This window comes from Etheostoma spectabile, chromosome 20, assembly GCF_008692095.1.
Source record: "Etheostoma spectabile isolate EspeVRDwgs_2016 chromosome 20, UIUC_Espe_1.0, whole genome shotgun sequence".
Classification (NCBI taxonomy): Eukaryota; Metazoa; Chordata; class Actinopteri; order Perciformes; family Percidae; genus Etheostoma; species Etheostoma spectabile.
The window spans coordinates 26839538-26859989 of NC_045752.1; the positions used below are offsets into that span (position 1 = coordinate 26839538).

General features: G+C 44.4%; 1 long non-coding RNA gene across 1 annotated transcript; it reads right to left on the minus strand.

The window, feature by feature from the left end:
- Positions 1–9914: 9914 nt before the first annotated feature.
- On the minus strand, positions 9915–17114 carry LOC116669751 (uncharacterized). The gene is made up of 3 exons (XR_004326848.1): positions 17104–17114; positions 11930–11933; positions 9915–10081 (listed from the first exon to the last, which is right to left on the minus strand). It is a non-coding gene; the product is annotated as an uncharacterized LOC116669751 (long non-coding RNA).
- Positions 17115–20452: the final 3338 nt, after the last annotated feature.

Consider the following 20452-nt stretch of genomic DNA (forward strand, 5'->3'; position numbering starts at 1 on the left):
TGTGTGTGGTATCTGTGTGTGTGTGTGTGTGTGTGTGTGTGTGTGGGCATGTGTGTGTGTGGCATGTGTGCGTATCTGTGTGTGTGTGTGTGTGTGTGCGTATCTGTGTGTGTGTGGTGGTGTGTGTGTGGGCATGTGTGTGTGTGTGTGTGTGTGCGTATCTGTGTGTGTGTGTGTGTGTGTGTGTGGGGGGGGGGGGGGCTGTGTGGTCATGTGAACGAGCAAAGGAAAACACACCCGACGGCTCGTGAATAATCGTCTTAATGAGTGTGTGGACGCGGGCGGCTCGGCGAGGGACCTGTCGGGTTAAACAAACTCACACAACCGATTGTCAAAGTGCAAGTGGTGTCGCTTCAATTTACCACCCCCCCCCCCACCCACCACCCCACCCCCAATCCTTCCTCCTTCCTCCTGTCCTTCCTTGTCACCCCCCCCCCCCCCCCCTCCTTCGTCCCGCTTCACTGCTGCCAATTACAAGACATAATAATATTTCTTAGCCCGGTGTGAGCTGCTCTCGGTGAATGGGGGCAACGAGGGACGGATCAGCCGAGGGACTTCCTCTTTTATTGCCCCCCGCGCCGTCTCATCTCTGATGTCTTGCTGGAGGACGTTCATGTCCTCACACAGCAGCGGGAGGGAGTTTCACATTATAAAGCCACATAATAGAAGCGTTTTGTGAGAAGATTAAGCGTAATTTTCCATCAAAGTGGCAACCAAAACCCTGAGAAATGTGGATTCCCTTCTTAAGAACTCTATGTAAAATGGCCCTCCTGGGGGGGGGGAATGCCAGAGCAGGGGAATGAGAGAGGGAATGGTGCAGGGTGAGGGGGGGGTGGGAATGCCAGAGCCGGGGTAAATGAGGAGTGGAATGCTAGAGCAGGGGGAATGGAGGGGTACTGCTATATGCAGGGGGAATGAGCGGGTTGGAAACAACGAAGGGCCTGGCGGGAATGAAGAGGTGTCATGCTAGAGCAGGGGAATGAATGGGGGAATGCTAGAGCAGGGGTTGAAGGGGGAAACGCCAGAGCATAGGGAATGATGAGGTGGAAACAACAGTCAGGGGAATGAAACAGCATTAAATACCAGAGCAGGTGAATAGAGGGGGAAACACCTGAGCAAGAAGGAATGATAGGGGGAAACACCGAGCGTGGGAATTATGGGGGGAAGCTAGAGCGAGAGAATGAGAGTGGAAACACTAGAGCTGGAGGAATGAGAGGGGGAAACACTAGAGCAGGGAATAAGAGAGGGGAAACCTAGAGCAGTGGCAATGAGAGTGGGACACACTAGAGGCAGGGGGAATGAGAGGGGGGAAACACTGAGCATGATGAATGTAGAGGGAGAACAACCAGAGCAGGGTACTTTATTATATTTTCATTCATAAAATATAAGTGATAGTTCCAACGCAAACGTAAAAAAAAAAAAACACAAACCATACGGCATGTGCGCTGCAGGATGCCTGCGGTAGCCATGCTGGTTCATGAGGACTTCACTTTGACTAACTCCCGCACATTGTCACAGCACCCCCCCCCCCACACACACACTGCACACCCAGCACCCCCCCCCCCCCTCCCCCTGCTTCACGGTGGGAACCAGCACGTAGAATCCCATCCTTCCCTGTTCTCTCTGTCTTTATTCCCGTTCCTTTTTTCTGTCTTCAGTCCTGTCCCTTTTCGCTGTCGTATTCCCGTCCTTGTCTCGTCTTCAGTCCCCGTCCTTGTCTCTGTCTTTATTCCCGTCCTTTTCTCTGTCTTTATTCCCGTCCTTGTCTCTGTCTTCATTCCCGTCCTTGTCTCTGTCTTCATTCCCGTCCTTTTCTCTGTCTTCATTCCCGTCCTTTTCTCTGTCTTTATTCTCGTCCTTGTCTCTGTCTTTATTCCTGTCCTTCCTGTTGTTTTCTGGCCATTTCTGTCTTTATTCCTGTCCTTGTCTCTGTCTTTATTTCCTCGGCGTTTGTCTCTGGTTTATTCCCGTCCCTTTCTCTGGCTTTATTCCCGTCCCTTTCTCTGTCTTTATTCCTGTCCTTGTCTCTGTCTTTAATCCCGTCCCTTTCTCTATCTTTTTTCCCGTCCTTGTCTCTGTCTTTATTCCCGTCCTTGTCTCTGTCTTTATCCCCGTCCTTTTCTCTGTCTTCATTCCCGTCCTTGTCTCTGTCTTCATTACCGTCCTTGTCTCTGTCTTCATTCCCGTCCTTGTCTCTGTCTTCATTCCTCTCCTTGTCTCTGTCTCTATTCCTGTCCTTGTCTCTGTCTTTATCCCCGTCCTTCCTGTTGTTTCTGCTCCCCGGTAGTTTGCAGCCCAGAGAGGACAGAGACCACCTCGGGTCTGTGACGTGGTCCCGGTGCAGACTCGCTGTTTTGTGTCCCTCGCTGTGACGGAGTGTAATTAGAAGAGAGTGAAGAACGTAGAAGGAGCTCCTTTCAGGCGCTCCGCTCCAACATCACGTAGAAGTGCTGGGACACGCCGGGACATCCGCCGGGGGTCTGTCCCCGTCCATGTCGCCGAGGTTGCGTTCTTCTTCTCTCTCCTTAACGGGAACCAAACGGTGTTTCATCATCGAGTAGAGCCGGCTTCAAATAATAACTTCTCCAATTAGAATCCACCTTTGTTTGAGTGATGGGATGTCTATTCATGAAATCCATAAATGGATCTTTTAATATTTTTTTTTTTTACCCCTCCTGTTGTCCTCGGGTCAAAGCTGACCCCTTTAAAAAAACAAAAATCTATATCTGAAATATGAGTTTTTTTAAACCAAATTACCATAAAAATGGATTGGATTCTCCCTCTTTCATTCCTCTGATCTTAACTGTCAAAATAATTCTTAATTTCTGCTTTTTTAACTCTAATATTAGGCATAATTCTATTTAAATGAGGGTTAAAACTAGTAAAGTGGCGGTAGTTGAACCTAATTAAAAAGTCGGAAAAAGGGGGAAATGTTTTTGACCCGGGGGGACAACGTTTTTTTGGGGCTCGGTTGTTGATGTGAACTTTGACCTTTTGAGGAGATGACTGGTCCACGTTGGAGCAGAAGTCCTCCGTCACGTCCGAGACGTTTCCTAAACCGACGTGACGGACGACGTCCAATCAGATCCCGTAAAAACGCTGCGAATCAGAATCGATTTGGGACGAGAGACCCAGATTATGTTGAAAATGTGTGTGTGTGTCTATGTCAACACCCTGAGTGCATGTGTGTGTGTGTGTGTGTGTTTCTCTCTCTCTCTGAGTGCAAATGTGTGTGTGTGTGTGTGTGTTTCTCTCTTTCTCTGAGTGCATGTGTGTGTTGGGGTGTGTTTTCTCCTTCTCTCTCTGAGTGCAACGTGTGTGTGTGTGGTGTGTGTGTGTTTTTCTCTTTCTCTCTCTGAGTGCAAATGTGTGTGTGTTGTGTGTGTGTCTCTCTCTCTCTCTGAGTTCAAATGTGTGGTGGGGGGTGTGGTGGTTTTCTCTCTCCTCTGAGTGCAAATGTGTGTGTGTGTGTTTCTCTCTTTCTCTGAGTGCATGTTTTGGGGTGTGGTTTCTCCTCTCTCTCTGCAGTGCAAATGTGTGTGTGTGTGTGTGTTTGTGTGTGTGTGTTTCTCTCTCTCTCTGGTGCAAATGTTGTGTGTGTGTGGGCGTGTTTCCTCTCTCTCTGAGTGCAAATGTGTGTGTGGGTGTGTGTGTGTGGTGTGTTTCCTCTCTCTCTCTGAGTGCAATGTGTGTGTGTGTGTGTTTCTCTCTCTCTTGAGTGCAAATGTTTGTGGTGTGTGCGCGTCTCACTTCTTTTCTGACTGCATGTGAACTGATTCTCTTAGTGGGTGTGTTTGTATCTGTGTGTGCCCTCTCTCTCTCCCAGAGTGTGTGTGTTATGGTGTGTCTCTTTTCCTCTCTCTCCTCTCTCCTCTCTCTCTCGTCCTCTCTCCTCTCTCTCCTCTCTCTCCTCTCTCTCTCTCTCTCCGCTCTCTCTCTCATCCCTCTCTCTCTCTCTCCTCTCTCCTCTCTCTCTCTCTCTCACCTCTCCTCTCCTCCTCTCTGCTCGCCTCCGTCACATCTCTCCGCTCTCCCTCTCTCTTCCCTCTCCACGATCCCTCTCGCCGGTCTCTCTCGCTCTCTATCGTCTGCCTCCTCTCCCTTCCCTCTCCCTCTCTCTCTCCTCGTCTTCTCCCCTCCTCGTCCCATCCATCCCTCTCCCCTCCTCTCTCCTCCTCCCCATCGTCTCCTCGTCCTCCCTCTCCTCTCCTCGCCCTCCTCTCTCTCATGTCCTCTCTCTCCTCTCTCTTCTCCCTCTCTCTGTTCTCTCTCCGCCCAGTGTTAGTTTCCTATGAAATAAGGACCTGTGTTAGCGTCTGACGAGTGGGACGAAACCGGTTGAGGACGTTTCCTCCACTGCAGCTGAAATCCTTCTGACAGCACGCGTCGTTCCTCCGCCTCTTTTGTCTGGCGCCTCTTTTCCTTTTCTTCCTCTCTTTGGGTGCGGATTGTGGGATGAGGGGGGGAAGGGAGGGGGGTGAGGGGGGATGTGGTGTTTTTTTGCCCTCAATATGTTGTGGTGGAAGACTTGGTGCTCCAGCAGCAGCGTCCCGCCTGGCCCAGACGGAACCACAGCGATCTGTTTGGCATCCAGACGTCTCCTCAGAGTCAGGCTCTGTTCACACAGCAGCTGACACACACACCACACTCACACACCACACACACACACACACCCACACACACACACACACACGACACACACCACACACACACCACACACACACCCACTCACAAACACACCCCTACATTCCACACACACACATCACATATACAAACCACACACACCTCATATCAAACACACACACATATACACCACCACACACACACACACACACCACAATCACTCACATACACACACACACCCAACACACACACTCACCACCCTTACCACACCACACAACACACAGACACACAGACACTCACACCTACACTCACTCACATTCACACACACACCTCGACACACAACACACACACACCCTCACAAACACCACCTACACACACCCACAGAACACACACTCACATAGACAAACACAACACAACACCACATATACACACACACACTAGCACACACACACACACACACAACACACACACACAATCCTCACATACACACGCACACCACACACACACACCCACACACCCACCTACACACATACCTCACACATACACTCACTTCACATATACAAACCCACCACCAACCACACACACTACTCACATCACATAATACAACCACACACACACACACACACCACCCTACACACACACACACACACCACTCACTTACACACCACACCCACACCAAAAACCCATGCAACCACAACACCCCCCCTAAGGAGGGGTCCTGAGCACATAAAAAAGGGGATGTGGGGTGGGGGGGTGGGGGGGGGTTTCCAACTAAACACAAAATTTTTAAAACCACCCGTTTGGCGTTCAGGCCCATGGCGCAATGGGTGGGCGCGCGGTACTTATAAGCCCCGTCCCCTCGAGGATGCCGAGTTTTTATTTGGGCCTCCCCTACGGAGTTTTTTTTTTGGGGGGGGGGGGGGCAGCCGCCCATTTCCTGGGGATTTGGGTTTGGGGAACTGGAGGGTTGGTTAAAGTCCCTCTGGGTCAAACTACAAAATTGGGGACTGGTAGCTAAGAGGGCCAAACCCTTGGGCCCGGGAACTCTTGAGAAAGGACCGGACCCCCCCAACCACCCCAGGGGCCTTCGCCCCCGCCCCCCGACCTCCCTTTACCCCTGAAGATATGGGACCCTTTCCCCCAAAATTAAAATAATTGCATTTGTTACGGAGTTACTGAAAATTTTCGTTAAGGGGTTTTAAGTGACCATAAACTATCAAGGCTTTTTTTTTGAAAATATTTTGGGGCCTTTCCCAAATTCCCTGCCCCAAACCCTAACTGTCGTGGGGATGCGAAAGGAGGCCGGTACGCCCCCCGTTAGGGTTTGGGTTTCCTAAACACGGCGACATTTTCACCCGCGCGGGGATATTTACCTGGGGTTTTCCTCCCACATCCCCTGTTTTTGGGGGTTTTTTTTTTCCCGTTTTTTTTCTTTTTTTTTTCACACTTAAAAAAACAAACATTCAGGCCATTAAACCGAAATTTTATGATAAACCCCAAAAAAAAAAAGACTTAAATTTCTCGGGTTTTTTTCGGGGCCTTTTTTTGCCCTTTTTTTTTTTTTCATTTTCTTCCATTTTTTGGTCCTTTTTCCAAAATATAACATTTAAAAAATCAACCAAATAAACCCAAACTTCGGGGAAAAGGGTCATTAAGTCTCCTGAAAAGCCCGTCGGCCCCGGGTTTTGTTTTTGGGAATTCGGCTGAAAAAAACCCAAAGTTCCTGATATTTAAAAAAAAACAATTTCATTTTGACCCCCGGGGCAACCAGGGGGGAAGGGGAAAATCCCACTTTGACTATTTCCACCTCCCCCAATCAGTCAACAAAAATATTAATCAATTAAAGCGGTTATTAAGGAGAGCAAAAGTGTCGCTTAAAAATCCGACTTTCAGAGTGCAAAATGAAAGGAAGGTGGTTCTTTGGGTTTCTGCTCCATCATGTAAAAGGGTGAGGAAAAGGGGGGGAAAAAGGGGTAAAGGACATTTGGCAGCCCAAACTAAAAGGGTAAAGCGCTAAAATAGCAATGGGGTTATGGATGCTAAAATAAAAATAGCCGCCATTTCAGTGTGCAAAATGAAGAAGCAGGTGTTTTTGCGGGTTTTTTGCTCCAGTTGAAATGATAAAAGGAAAGGGGAAAGTTTTGGGAAGGTGTCAAAACCCAATGATAAAGGGCATTAGGCAGCCCAGTAAAGTAAAAGTACTAAGGGTGCTAACCCAAAAAATGCCTGATTTTAAAAAACAAAGTGAGAAACGCGTGGTTTTCAGGTTTTTTCTCCCCGACTGGGAAAAATTGGGAAGGTGGATAAAGGACATTTTGGCGCCAAGCAAAGCTAAAGTAGCTAATGGTTTTTAATGGATGCTAAAGCTAAATATGCCGACATTTCTGTAATATATATGCCTACTTTTATGGGTGTGCAGAGCATGTAGAGTGATAAATATAAATATATAACGTCCAATAAAATATAAATATCTGAAAGGAAATTAGGCAGTAAAAGCTAAAGTAGCTAATGGTTGCTAAAGCTAAAATATGCCGACATTTCACTGTGCCAAGTGAAGAAGCAGCGTGTTTTCTTGCAGGTTTCTGCTCCAGTTGAACTGATAAAGGAAGAGAAAAGTTGGGGAAGAGTGTCATATCCGAAATGATAAAGGACATTAGGCAGCCCGAGCTAAAGTAGCTAAAGTAGCTAAAGTAGCTAATGGATGCTAACGCTAAAACATGCCTGGATTTCAAAATGCAAAGTGAAGAAGCAGCGTGTGTTCTTGCAGGTTTCTGCTCCAGTCAGCTGATAAAGTTGGGGAAGAGTGTGATAAAGGACATTAGGCAGCCAGAGCTAAAGCAGCTAAAGTAGCTAATGGTTGTAATGGATGCTAAAGCTAAAATATGCCGACATTTCTGTAAATATATATGCCTACATTTATGGGTGTGCAGAGCATGTAGAGTGATAAATATAAATATATAACGTCCAATAAAATATAAATATCTGAAAGGAAAAAATAGCTAAAATATGCCGACATTTCAGTGTGCAAAGTGAAGAAGCAGCGTGTTTTCTTGCAGGTTTCTGCTCCAGTTGAACTGATAAAGGAAGAGAAAAGTTGGGGAAGAGTGTCATATCCGAAATGATAAAGGACATTAGGCAGCCCGAGCTAAAGTAGCTAAAGTAGCTAATGGATGCTAACGCTAAAACATGCCTGGATTTCAAAATGCAAAGTGAAGAAGCAGCGTGTGTTCTTGCAGGTTTCTGCTCCAGTTAAACTGATAAAAGATGAGAAAAGTTGGGGAAGAGTGTGATAAAGGACATTAGGCAGCCAGAGCTAAAGCAGCTAAAGCAGCTAAGGGTTGTAATGGATGCTAAAGCTAAAACATGCCGACATTTCAACGTGCAAAGTGAAGAAGCAGCGTGTTTTCTTGCCGGTTTCTGCTCCAGTCAGCTGCAGCTGAGCTGAAAGAGGAGGCAGCTCAGTATCAGTGTCACTCTGCCCGGAGCGTCTGTCTCCTCCGTCCTCGCTGAGCGCTGACACACTGGGACCAGAGCCAGCGCTGGAGGACATGCTGGTCTCAGCAGCTGGAAGATGTCCCGACACGTACGTACAGCGGCGCAGAGAGAAGCCGACGGGGTGACGGCCTGTCAGTGGGGGGGGGGGGGGGGGGTTCAGTGGAAGAAACAGAGACGGTTAGACTCACACTAGGGTGTCCATATTTCCATGTTTTGATTTCCAAAATAAAGGACACTCGGCCGGCTTGGAAACACAGATTTAGGCTTCTCAGAGGATGATGAACATGCTTTATTATATGCATTATAATAAAGTATGTTATATATAAGTGTAATAAAATTTAAGTATTTTGTTATATGTATTACACATGAAAAATCCATTAAATAGCAGAAAAAGTACTGGCAGCTCATTATCCGGACTTTCTACCATAATTAAAAAACAAAACATTTTCTGTTGTTTAATGGCGTTCCTACAGTAAAAAAACACAACATTACGTAAATCTGTAAAATAACAGCAAATGCAAAGGTTCTTCTTTTCCTAAACCCAACCTGTTCTTCTAATCCTAAACCCAACCTGTTCTTCTTTTCCTAAACCCAACCTGTTCTTCTTTTCCAAACCCAGCCTGTTCTTCTTTTCCTAAACCCAACCTGTTCTTCTTAACCTAAACCCAACCTGTTCTTTTCCTAAACCACCATTTTCCTTGTTTTTTTTCAATCCTAAACCCCACCTTTCTTCTTTTCCTAAACCAAACCCGTTCTTCTTTTCCTAAACCCAACCTGTTCTTCTAATCCTAAACCCAACCTGTTCTTCTTTTCCTAAACCCAACCTGTTCTTCTTTTCCTAAACCCAACCTGTTCTTCTAATCCTAAACCCAACCTGTTCTTCTAATCCTAAACCCAACCTGTTCTTCTTTTCCTAAACCCAACCTGTTCTTCTAATCCTAAACCCAACCTGTTTTTCTAATCCCTAACCCAAACCCCAACCTGTTCTTCTTTTCCTAAACCCAACCTGTTCTTCTAATCCTAAACCCAACCTGTTCTTCTTTTCCTAAACCCAACCTGTTCTTCTTATCCTAAACCCAACCTGTTCTTTTCCTAAACCCAACCTGTTCTTCTAATCCTAAACCCAACCTGTTCTTCTAATCCTAAACCCACCGGTTCTTCTTTTCCTAAACCCAACTGGGTTTTTCTAATCCTAACCCAAACCTGTTCTTTATCCCTAACCCAAACCTGTTCTTCTAAACTTAAACCCAACCTTTCTTAACCTAAACCCAAACCCGTTCTTCTTTTCCTAAACCCAACCTGTTTTTTAAACCCAAACCCTACCTGTTTCTTCTAATCCTAAACCCAACCCGTTCTTCTAATCCTAAACCCAACCTTTCCTTTTTTTTCTTCTTTTCTAAACCCCAACCCTTTTTCTTCTTAACCTAAACCCCAAAACCCGTTCTTCTTACCTAAACCCAAACCCGTTCTTTTCCTAAACCCAACCTGTTCTTCTTTCCTAACCCAACCGTTTTTTCTTTCCTAAACCCCAAACCCGTTTTCTTTCCTAAAACCCCCAAACCCGTTCTTCTTCCTAAACCCAACCCCGTTTTCTAATCCTAAACCCAAACCCGTTTCTTCTTTTCAAACCCAAACCCGTTCTGCTTTCCTAAACCCAACCTGTTCTTCTTAACCTAACCCCCAAACCCGGGTTTTTCTTTTCCTAAACCCAAACCCGTTCTTCTAATCCTAAACCCAACCTTTTCTTCTTTTCCTAAACCCCAACCTGTTCTTCTTAACCTAAACCCAACCTGTTCTTTTCCTAAACCCAACTGGTTCTTTTCCTAAACCCAACCATCCTGTTCTTAATCTAAACCCAACCTGTTTTAATCCTAAACCCAACCATTCTGTTCCTCTTATCCTAAACCCAACCTATTCTTCTTTTCCTAAACCCAACCTGTTCTTAATCCAAACCCAACCTGTTCTTCATAAGGACTCCCCAGACCTCGGTTAGTAACAGGCATTTCTGGGTCATGGATGCACACAAATGGGTTGGCAGCCATTCCGCAACCGGTGGAAATTGGGAATTACTCATCTCTACGAATGGTTTTTTGTTAACGTCTGTTTACAGAAGGACGTTCACTCTGTATATATATTTGATTTATTGATTTATTATCATAACTAATTCTATTTTTTCTAGGTCTTTTACTTCCTGTGTAATTGTGTTACTCTGATGTGTGCACATTTTGTCTTTTGAGCGGCTGTAGGATTCATGACGTCTATCTCTTATCTCTGTCTGGTTCAAATCCGCCGCCAACATGACCTCAAAGAGCAAGGGATCATGGGTAATCCTGTGAAATTGATGATGATCCGGTCCTCATGTGCTTAATCATCAATCTACCAGATAAACAGGGTCTGAATGAAGCTGAATCAGTTGCAAGTGCAAGTCCTGCATTTCTAATCCTACTCTAGTAGGATGAGTACAGAAGAGCAAAACAGTACTTAACCCCCCCCCCCGGTGACCTCGGGTCAAATCTGATTCAGATTTAAAGAAGTTTCTATTTCAGAAATTTGGGTTTCTTTCAACCAAATTGTGAAACAAAATAACGTGGATGGTTCACTACGACGCTCTTCAACTTAATGATTCAATTTTCAATTGAGGTCAATTTTGTTTATAGTATCAGTTCATAACAAGAGTTATCTGGAGACCCTTTACAGGTAGACCAGGTCTAGACCACACTCCAGAATTTACAAGGACCCAACCGTTCTAGTAGTTTCCTCCGAGCAAGACCCAGGCCCGGGGCCAGGCCCAGGCCCAGCCCAGACCCAGGCCCAGGCCCAGACCCAGACCAGGCCGACCCAGGACCCGACCCAGGCCCAGACCCAGACCCAGACCCAGCCCAGGCCAGGCCCAGAACCCAGGACCCAAGCCCAGACCCGGCCGAGGCCGGGGCCCGACGACTGGGGGATCCCAACAACCCCCAAACACAGCCAGCACACACCCAGCAGCCACCAGGTTTTGGTAGTGTAGGGTTTAGATATGGTTGGGTTATTATCCACTATCTATCTATCCCCCCTTCTATCTATCTATCTATCATCTATCTTCCTCTATCTATCTATTACATATCCTCTATCTATCTATCTATTAATTTCCCATTATTATGTTATTAGTATGTACATCTATCTATCATCTATCTAGTTATCTATCTATCTATCTATCTATGACTTATCTATCTATCTATCTATTTTTATCTATCTATTTTTTTTATTGATTTTCTATCTATCTATCTCGTCTATCATCTATTTCTATCTATCTATCTTCTATTATCACTCCACTTTTTATACTCGGTTGAGTTTTTTCAGACATTTAAAGGGGGAAGTTCCTTTTTACAGTTTTTTCCCCCCTTGGGTTTGGCTCTTTCTTGAACAGAAAATTCTTCTCAAAACCAAATCATTTTGGAAAAATTTCCGTTTAGCACAAACTATAGTACTTGCAAAGAAAACCCGTCCTAAACCTCTCCCAAAACAGTTTTCGGTAAAAAAATTTCCCCCCTTTTAATTTTAACCCTTCCCGTGCCACAAATTTCTCTTTCCCCTTGAGTTTTGGGAAACATGAAATCAGAATGTTTAATATTTTTGTCCTAAAAGGCGGGACGGAAAAATTCCCCCATTTTCCACCTTTCTCTTGCCCAGTCCTTAATTTTAAAAGGGGACAACCCACAATGGGTGGCTTAGAATTGAAAATTTTATCTCCGTTTAGGGGAGTTTTTAAAATTTTAGCTCAAAGTTTTTAAACCCGTGACAAAAACTTTAGTTATCTTCTTTTATAAACCTTTCTTTACATGTAACTTTTTTTTTTTTAAAAAAATAAACCCAAAACAGGTTTTGGGAATAAACACCAATGGCGTTTTGCAAAACCAATGTCGCCGAATGGGGATTTTAACCTTTAATTTTAACTCACGAAAGTTTGCTGTTTTTTTTTTGCGTTAACAATACAGTTTTTGTAAAAAACTGAAAGAAGAAAAAAGGTTTCACAAAATATACTGTAAAACAGAATTTTTTTTATCTTCACACACATACTGTAAAAACTTTTACTCAGAAAAAAGAAAATGATACACATAACATTTAAATAAACCCAAAAAAATTAGGCCATTAGGGGGGCACTTGGGGGACCTGCCCCCCATTTTGGGGAACCATGGGGGACTTTTACTGTTCCCGGTTTTGGCAAACCTTCCTCCCCGGTCAAAGGCTTTAGGCCCGAGTCCAACCCTTTAAACAGGGGGCGATCGTTTTTTTTTGCCGTCGCGCTCCCAAAGTGAACAAATACCCCTGACACCGCAAACCTATGACCCAGCCTTTTTAAAACGAGTTAGCCCCCTTTTTAAATTAGTTTAAATTCCCCACTAGGGCAATACGTCTCTTGGTGCCATTTCCCTGTCCTTTTTATATTTTTCGGAAGGGTTTTTAATGTCCTGGCGCGCACCAACAGCACTTTTAATTGATTTGGTGGTTTTATTTGTTATTATTGTTTTAGGGCTTTTTTTAAGCCTTGGGGGTACTTCCGGCTATTGTAAGGGCTAACAAAAAAACTTGATTGTTTGATTGATGGTTGTGCTGCATAATCTGGCCCGAATTTCTCCGGGAAAAGCATGTGTCTTCGGGGTCCTCTGCCTTTTCCCTTTATTAAACACCACGCACCCTTCCCTCTCCTTCTCTTTCCTCTTCCTCCTCCCCCCCTCTACCTCCTTACTGAGCAGGCATTTGCTTTTTCATTTATGGGGGGGGCCCCATGTTCAAAAATGTGGGCTTGCTTGTCAAGATCTTTTATAAGGTTTGGGGGGATTCCCAGTCCTGGACAGCACCGGCATGTGACTAAACCAACTGTTTGATTGGTCATTTGAGATGTGTGAAACTCCGTTTCGTTAGTAAAGTTTATTTCCCTGTGCAATTGCGTGAAAAAAAAAAAAGAAAAATTTTCCAAGGGGTTCTATGTGGTTTTCATGGGTTATGTTTTTGACCTTTTGAAAATTTGAACGACTATTGTGAGTAATTTCAACGATAATGATGCTGACAAGTTTTTGGGGGGAAAACCAAAATTGACCGAGAAACAACAATCAGTTTGATAAAGATCGTTCCTTTGGAAATTTGCTAAAATTTGGCTACCCTTACTTACATTTGCAAGATGTACTGAACCATTGAGGCTGTACTTGGCATTTTCAATTTATGAATGAAGAGGAAATTTAATTTGTTTTTAAAAATTGCCGAGTTTGGGTTTGCCATGTTGTTTTTTAGAATTCATTTTTTGTTTCAAAAAAGAGCCAAACCATGGAGAAAAAGTAATGTTGTACAAATGAAAGATGGGGTACTACTTTGGGAAAGGTCTTGGGGGAGAGAAGGTCTCAGGTTTTATGAAGCGTTGTTTTTGTTACCGGGAACCGGTGTCGTACATATGAGCTAACGGGCCGTTAGTGTGGGAGGTCCTACCCGTCGGGGGGGCCGGGGGGACGGGTGGGATTGGTTTTCAGGTTTCCCCGGGGAGCGGGAGGAGGGGCAGCAGCCCGGCACAAATACATCTGTTTAAAACTCCGGTCCAAACACACACACACCAAACCCCCCACAACAAACCCCCACACACATGGGACCACACACACACACACAACACACACACCCCAGCGGCGCACACCACACAAACCCCCACCCCACACAGCGGGCCACACCACAAAAACCCCCACAGCCCCAAAAAACCCCCAACCCACAACAATGGGGACGCACACACACAACACACACACAAAAGCGGCGCAAAAACACAACACACACACACAATGCGGGAGCAAACACCACACCCAAAAACACCAAACCCCCACATGCGGACGACACACACAAACAACACCAAAACACATCGGAACCCCCACACACAACACACACACACACCACACACACCCAAAACCCCACACACACACATTGCCGTTGTGTTATAAAAGAAAAATAGGGGAAAAAAAACCCGGTTTACCCCCAAACTCTGATTTTTGTCTCCCCCCCCCCCCCCGACTCCCCCCCTCTCTTTGTGTGGTGGACTGGATTACTTTCAGTGTCGGAGCAGAAACAGGCATCATGTCAGGGATTAACTCCCGAACAAACACTCCTTTAGTGGAGAGAGAGAGAGAGAGAGGTGGAGAGAGAGAGAGAGGAGGGAGAGAGAGAGGAGAGGAGAGAGAGAGAGAGAGAGAGAGAGAGAGAGGAGAAGAGAGTAGAGAGGGAGGGAGGGAGGAGAGGAGAGAGGAGGAGAGGAGAGGGGAGAGGAGATAGAGAGAGGGTGGGAGAGAGAGAGAGGAGGAAGTAAGCTGCCATGCCCTATGCCCGATATATATATATATATATATATAATATATATATAATATTATATATATGGTAATATATATATATATATTATATATATATGTAATAATATATATATATATATATATATGTAGTATATATATATATGTATACATAGACAACAGACTATTCAACCACCAACACTCGTTCTCTACAAAACCCGCAAACTACTGGTTTTCCCATCAGCCTGGCTGTGTCTCGTCCGGCCATGTGGACTTTGAAATCTTTGACGAAAAGGACGCGAGTCTGATCTGGTTTCTGTTATTCGTCGCTACCTGATGCGAGTCTGGACACATGTTAGCGTTAGCGTTAGCGTGAAGAGAAGAGAAGAGAAGAGCGTTAAATCCTCTTCTGTCATCTTTAATCCCGGGTCACGTTATCTTTCCATCCTGTTTATTATTGTTTATACATGGCGGATTATCTCCAGCGTTCAGGTCTTATCAGGATCCAGTTCTGGTCTTATCAGGATCCAGTTCTGCTGCTGTCTTTAAGTGGAGAGTTATGGGAAAGTCATAATATAGTATGTCAAAAAAAATCCTAAAAAGGTTATGGCATAGTATTTTGAAAAAAGGGTTACTAGGAAAAAGGCATACTATTATGTCAAAGAAATCATGAAAAAGACACGGTGTAGTATATCGAAAAAATGTGTGAGAAAGTATGGAAAAACATAAAAATGTTTAAGTATAGTATGTAAAAAAAATATAAAATTGTAATTGTATAAAATGACAAAAGAAATCATGGAAAAGTCATAACAGTATGTAGAAAAAAGTCTAAAAGGACTGAAAGTAGAGTATGTCAAAAAATGTAAAACTGTCATTGTATAGAATCTCAAAAAGCATGTCAAAAAATTCATGAAAAACTCAAAATAGTATGTGAATAAAATCAAAGAAAGTCATAGTATAATACGTTGATCTATCTTTTAATTTGTAAAAAGTGTGTGAAAATAAATGTAGAAATCAGTGACAAATAAAAAAGGTTATGATGTAGTATTTTGAGAAACGTCATAGTAGAGTATATGAAAAGAAATCCTGAAAAAGTCATAAAGTTACGCAGAAGAAATCACAGTATAGTAAAAAATGTCAAAAAATATAAAAAAGTCATTGTATAGTATCTCAAAGAATTCATGAAAACAGTCATAATAGTATGTAGAAGAAAGTCCCCAAAAAGTCAGGAATGTCATAGTTATGTTATTATGTTGAAATAAATTTCTAAAAACGTCAAAGTACATTAAGTCAAAAAATATAAAACTGTCATTGTACAGTAAGCCAAAAAGTATATGAAAGGTCGTAGTATAGTATGTAGAAATAAGTCATAGTGATTAATAATAAGTCATAAAAAGTCATAGTAGGCTATATATAATATGTCGAAAAAAGGGGGAAAAGTCATGAAAAATTCATTGTATAATATGTTGAAATAAGTTTCTAAAAAGTCATAAAAAGTCATAAAATTCATAGTAAATTACGTTGAAATAAATTTCTAAAAACGTCAAAGTACAATATGTCAAAAATAGAAAACTGTCATTGTACAGTAAGCCAAAAAGTATATGAAAGGTCGTAGTATAGTATGTAGAAATAAGTCATAATGATTAATAATAAGTCCTAATAAGTCCTAATAAGTTGTAGTACAGTGTGTTTATCTCCATCTTTAATCCCGGGTCACGTTTTCTTTCCATCCTGTTTATTGTTGTTTGTACATGTCGGATTATCTCCAGCGTTCAGGTCTTATCAGGATCCAGCTCTGGTCTGATCAGGATCCAGTTCTGCGTTCAGGTCTTATCAGGATCTGAGTTCTGCTGCTGTCTTTAAAGGGAAAATTATAAAAGTTATGAAAATTGTCATTGTATAGTATGTCGAAAACATTCAGAAAAAGTCATAGTGGGCTATGTAATATGTCGGAAAAAGGGAAAAAAGTCATAGTACAGTATGTCAAAAAATATAAAACTGTCATTATATAGAAAATCATAATAAGTCCTGATAAGTCCTAATAAGTCCTAATAAGTCCTAATAAGTCATAAAAAGTCACAGTATAGTGTGTTTATCTCCATCTTTAATCCCGGGTCACGTTTTCTTTCTATCCTGTTTATTGTTGTTTGTACATGTCGGATTATCTCCAGCATTCAGGTCTTATCAGGATCCAGTTCTGGTCTTATCAGGATCCAGTTCTGGGCTTGTCAGGATCCAGTTCTGGTCTTGTCAGGATCCAGTTCTGGTCTTATCAGGATCCAGTTCTGCTGCCGCCCCCCCCCCTCGGGGATCATAAAACTTTTATCTAATCTCATCTGAATTTGTGATTGGGACCATCTTGTTGTGTGTTCATGTCTAAGATGTTCTCTCTCCCTCTCTCCCTCCCTCTCTCTCTCCCTCTCTCCCTCTCTCCCTCTCCCTTCTCTCCCTCCCCCCCCCCCCCCCCCCCGCCTGTCTGTCAGCCGACGGAGAGGCGACAGCAAGTCTCCACGCCGTAAACCGATCCGCCTCGGAGAGCGCGCGAGCCCGAGCGGGAGAGGATCCCTGATATGGATCTACCTCAGAAGCCGGGCCAAAACAAAGCCTCACCTGTTTCCCCGGCCCCGCCCCGCCCCGCTCCACCTCCTCCTCCTCCTCCTCCTCCTCCTCCACCGCTGCACCACCAGACTCCCAAACCCACTTTGTCACTTTGTGCGTTTTCTACGCTGGTTTTGTGGAAGCTTTGATACACACAAATACCTGTAAGTAGTTGTAGGCCCTCCCCCCCTTCCACCCCCAAATACCTCCAGCCTCCCTTCCTCCTCCACCTCCACCCGCTCTCACCGGAACAGAAAATTACTCCCTTTACCCTCCTGCCCTCCTCTTTGAGTTTGGGTGTCCCACCCGGGCCCCCGGGGCAGATCCCAGACATGAGAGTTAGCATTGAGGAGCCGAGTGTCCAATATCCGTTAATGTGAGATACAACTAATTAGTCCATTATCGGGCCCCTGCTCTCACGACTCATAAATTGGAGCCACTCAAAGGTCGTTTATTATTTATCAGAGTGGGTGAGGGAGGGGGGAGGGGGGAGGGTGGGGGAGGAGGGGTTGGGGTCCGGGGGGTGGGGGGGGGGGGCTGGGACTGCTGGTGCTCCGGTTTGCTTGTTCAACAGATCAAGATTAGTTTCACTAGCCTTGTTGGATGACTGCAGCCTGCAAACACCACACACACACACACACACACACACACACACCACACACACACACACACACACCACAGACACACAGACACACACACACAGGCCAACACATAGGCTGACACACATGTACACACACATGCATGCATGCATGACGTACGCACTGCACACACACACACGCACAGACAGACAGGCCGACACACACACTCGTACGCACACACACACAAACACACACACACACACACACACACACAAGCCGACACACACACGTTGACACTTGGCCAACACACACACACACACACACACACCACACACAGGCCGACACACACACTCGTACGCACCACACACACACACACACACAAGCCGACACCACACGTTGACACTTGGCCAACACACACACACACACACACACACACACACACACACACAGGCCGACATACCACACACACACACACCACACACAGGCCAATACACACATACACAGGCCACACACACACACACACACACACACATACACACACACACACACACACACACACACATGCCGACACACACACACACATTTCTTACAACGGGAACACACTGTGTGTTGCAGAGGCTTTAACCTGAGAGTTGAATGGCAGGTCAACGTGCTGATGATGAATTATTAATGTGTGTTATGAATGTTGTATAACAGCCTGTTGTGTTGTTAGAAAACAAACAACAAGCTGACGGAAGTGCGTCAACGCCAGAAAAAGTCCTGCGTTCGAACCACAGCTGCAAAGGTTTTATCTGCTAAATTAACATTAGTTTCTATTTTTTTTCTTGACATGCTATATTAGAAGTTTTATGACTTTTTGTGACTTTTTTTCAGCATATATTATGATGTTTTTTTACATACTACGGTATGATTTTATACTTTGACTTTTTTTTAAAACTTTTTTCGAAAAACCATACTGACTTTTTTCGACAGATATCGATAATTTGACTATGTTTTTTTATGAGTTTTTGTCAACATGCTGTTCTGTGACTTTTTTTGACATATTATGCTATGATGTCTTTAAAGAAAAATCAGACAGCGGTTTATAACCAATTAGGTTTTTACATACAAGGACGTTTTTTTTTTAGAGAAAATACATGAAGAGAAGATCCATGCAAGTTCTGCCAACAGTCGAGATTTATGAACAAAAATAACACAACTTGACATTAAAAATGGAAAATAAGATCAGTGTGAGAGTTTGCGTCCAGATTTGGAGCCGGCAGCCGGATCTTATCGGCCCGCTCCGGGTCCAGGACCAGATGATCCGCTGCAGTCTGTCGCTTTCCTTCGTATTGAGCAGCAGCAGCTTCATGTATGTCTTCTCCACCAAGGAGGTTCTGGTGCTGGTTCAGAGTCAGGGCCAGATATGGAACCGGTTCTTTCTCTTTTCTACACAAATAAACCTGGCTCTGGGCCAAGAACACGGGTTCCAACTCAGCACCAACCAGCGCTGGTCTAGAGATAAGAACCGGTTACGTCAGGTGCTGGGGGGGCGGGGTTATCATGGCGTTAGGAAACCAAAACTTCTGGCGGTCATTTTGAAAACCCCAGTCAGCTGTTGTAAATGTAAATGTGCTGTATTTCTATATCTTTTCCAGTCTTAACAACTGCTCAAAGCGCTTTTACATCTACAGGAGACATTCACCATCACACACATTCATACACTGTGGCCGGGGCTGCCGTACAAGGTGCCACCTGCTCATCAGATACACATTCATACACATTCACGCTCCGATGCGCAGCACCGGGGGCAACTCGGGGTTCAGTGTCTTGCCCAAGGACACTTCGACAATGACTGCAGGGGCAGGGATCGAACCACCAACCTTCCGCTTGACAAGCAACCACTCTACCACTGAGCCACAGCCGCCCCAGTTAACCATAGAGAGCTGTTGATGTTAGCTTTGGACATGGATGGGACACCAGAACCACCGTGGTCTGGGGAGGGAACCAGAACCACCGTGGTCTGGGGAGGAAACCAGAACCACCGTGGTCTGGGGAGGAAATCAAAACCACCGTGGTCTGGGGAGGACACCAACGGTCTGCTGGGTCCAGGCTGGGGAAGATCCAGCTGGTTCATAGAGAACTGGTGAGTAGAACCAGCACCGAACTGGCAACAGCACCAGAAGCAGAACCAGAACCTGGTTAGCCTTGGTGGAAAAGACACATTTGTGAGGGGAGAGCTGAGGATTCGTTCAGGGACGGCAGTGAAGACGTGCAGCAACGTTGTCTTTGGTGGGTCAACCATCACCTGCGTCCCCAGGAGGGACGAGGAAGACGAGGTCCAGCTTCTACTGGACTCTCCACACAGTCTGCAGCTTTAATCCTAGTATTTTACACCAGTCTCTGAAAATGTGTTTAATTTCTATCTTTTTTGCTCTTTAGTGGCTGTTTTTCATTACTTGTCCATATGTGTGGTGGTTCTTCTGTACTTGTCTCGACGTGTTTACTGTTTGGAGTAAAGAACTTTGAAAATAAATAAACTTGCCTTGCCTATTATTAAAGTTATGGAAAAGTCATAGTACAGTATGTCAAAAAAAGTCATAGTATAAGTATGTCGAAAGAATAAAAAGCGTGTAGTTTTTGTTGTAAAGCGTTATAATTTAAAGTGTAAAGCGACGAGAAGAATGTAAAGTTGTCTGGAGAAGGCGGGCATTGATCCCGCTACCTCTCGCATGCTAAGCTAGCGCTCTACCATTTGAGCTAATTCCCCATCTGGCATAAAGCCATAGCATGTCGAAAAAAGTAAAAAAGTTATAGTATAGTATGTCAAAAAAAAGTAAAAAAGTCATAGTATAGTAAAGTCAAAAAAGTAAAAAGTCTAGT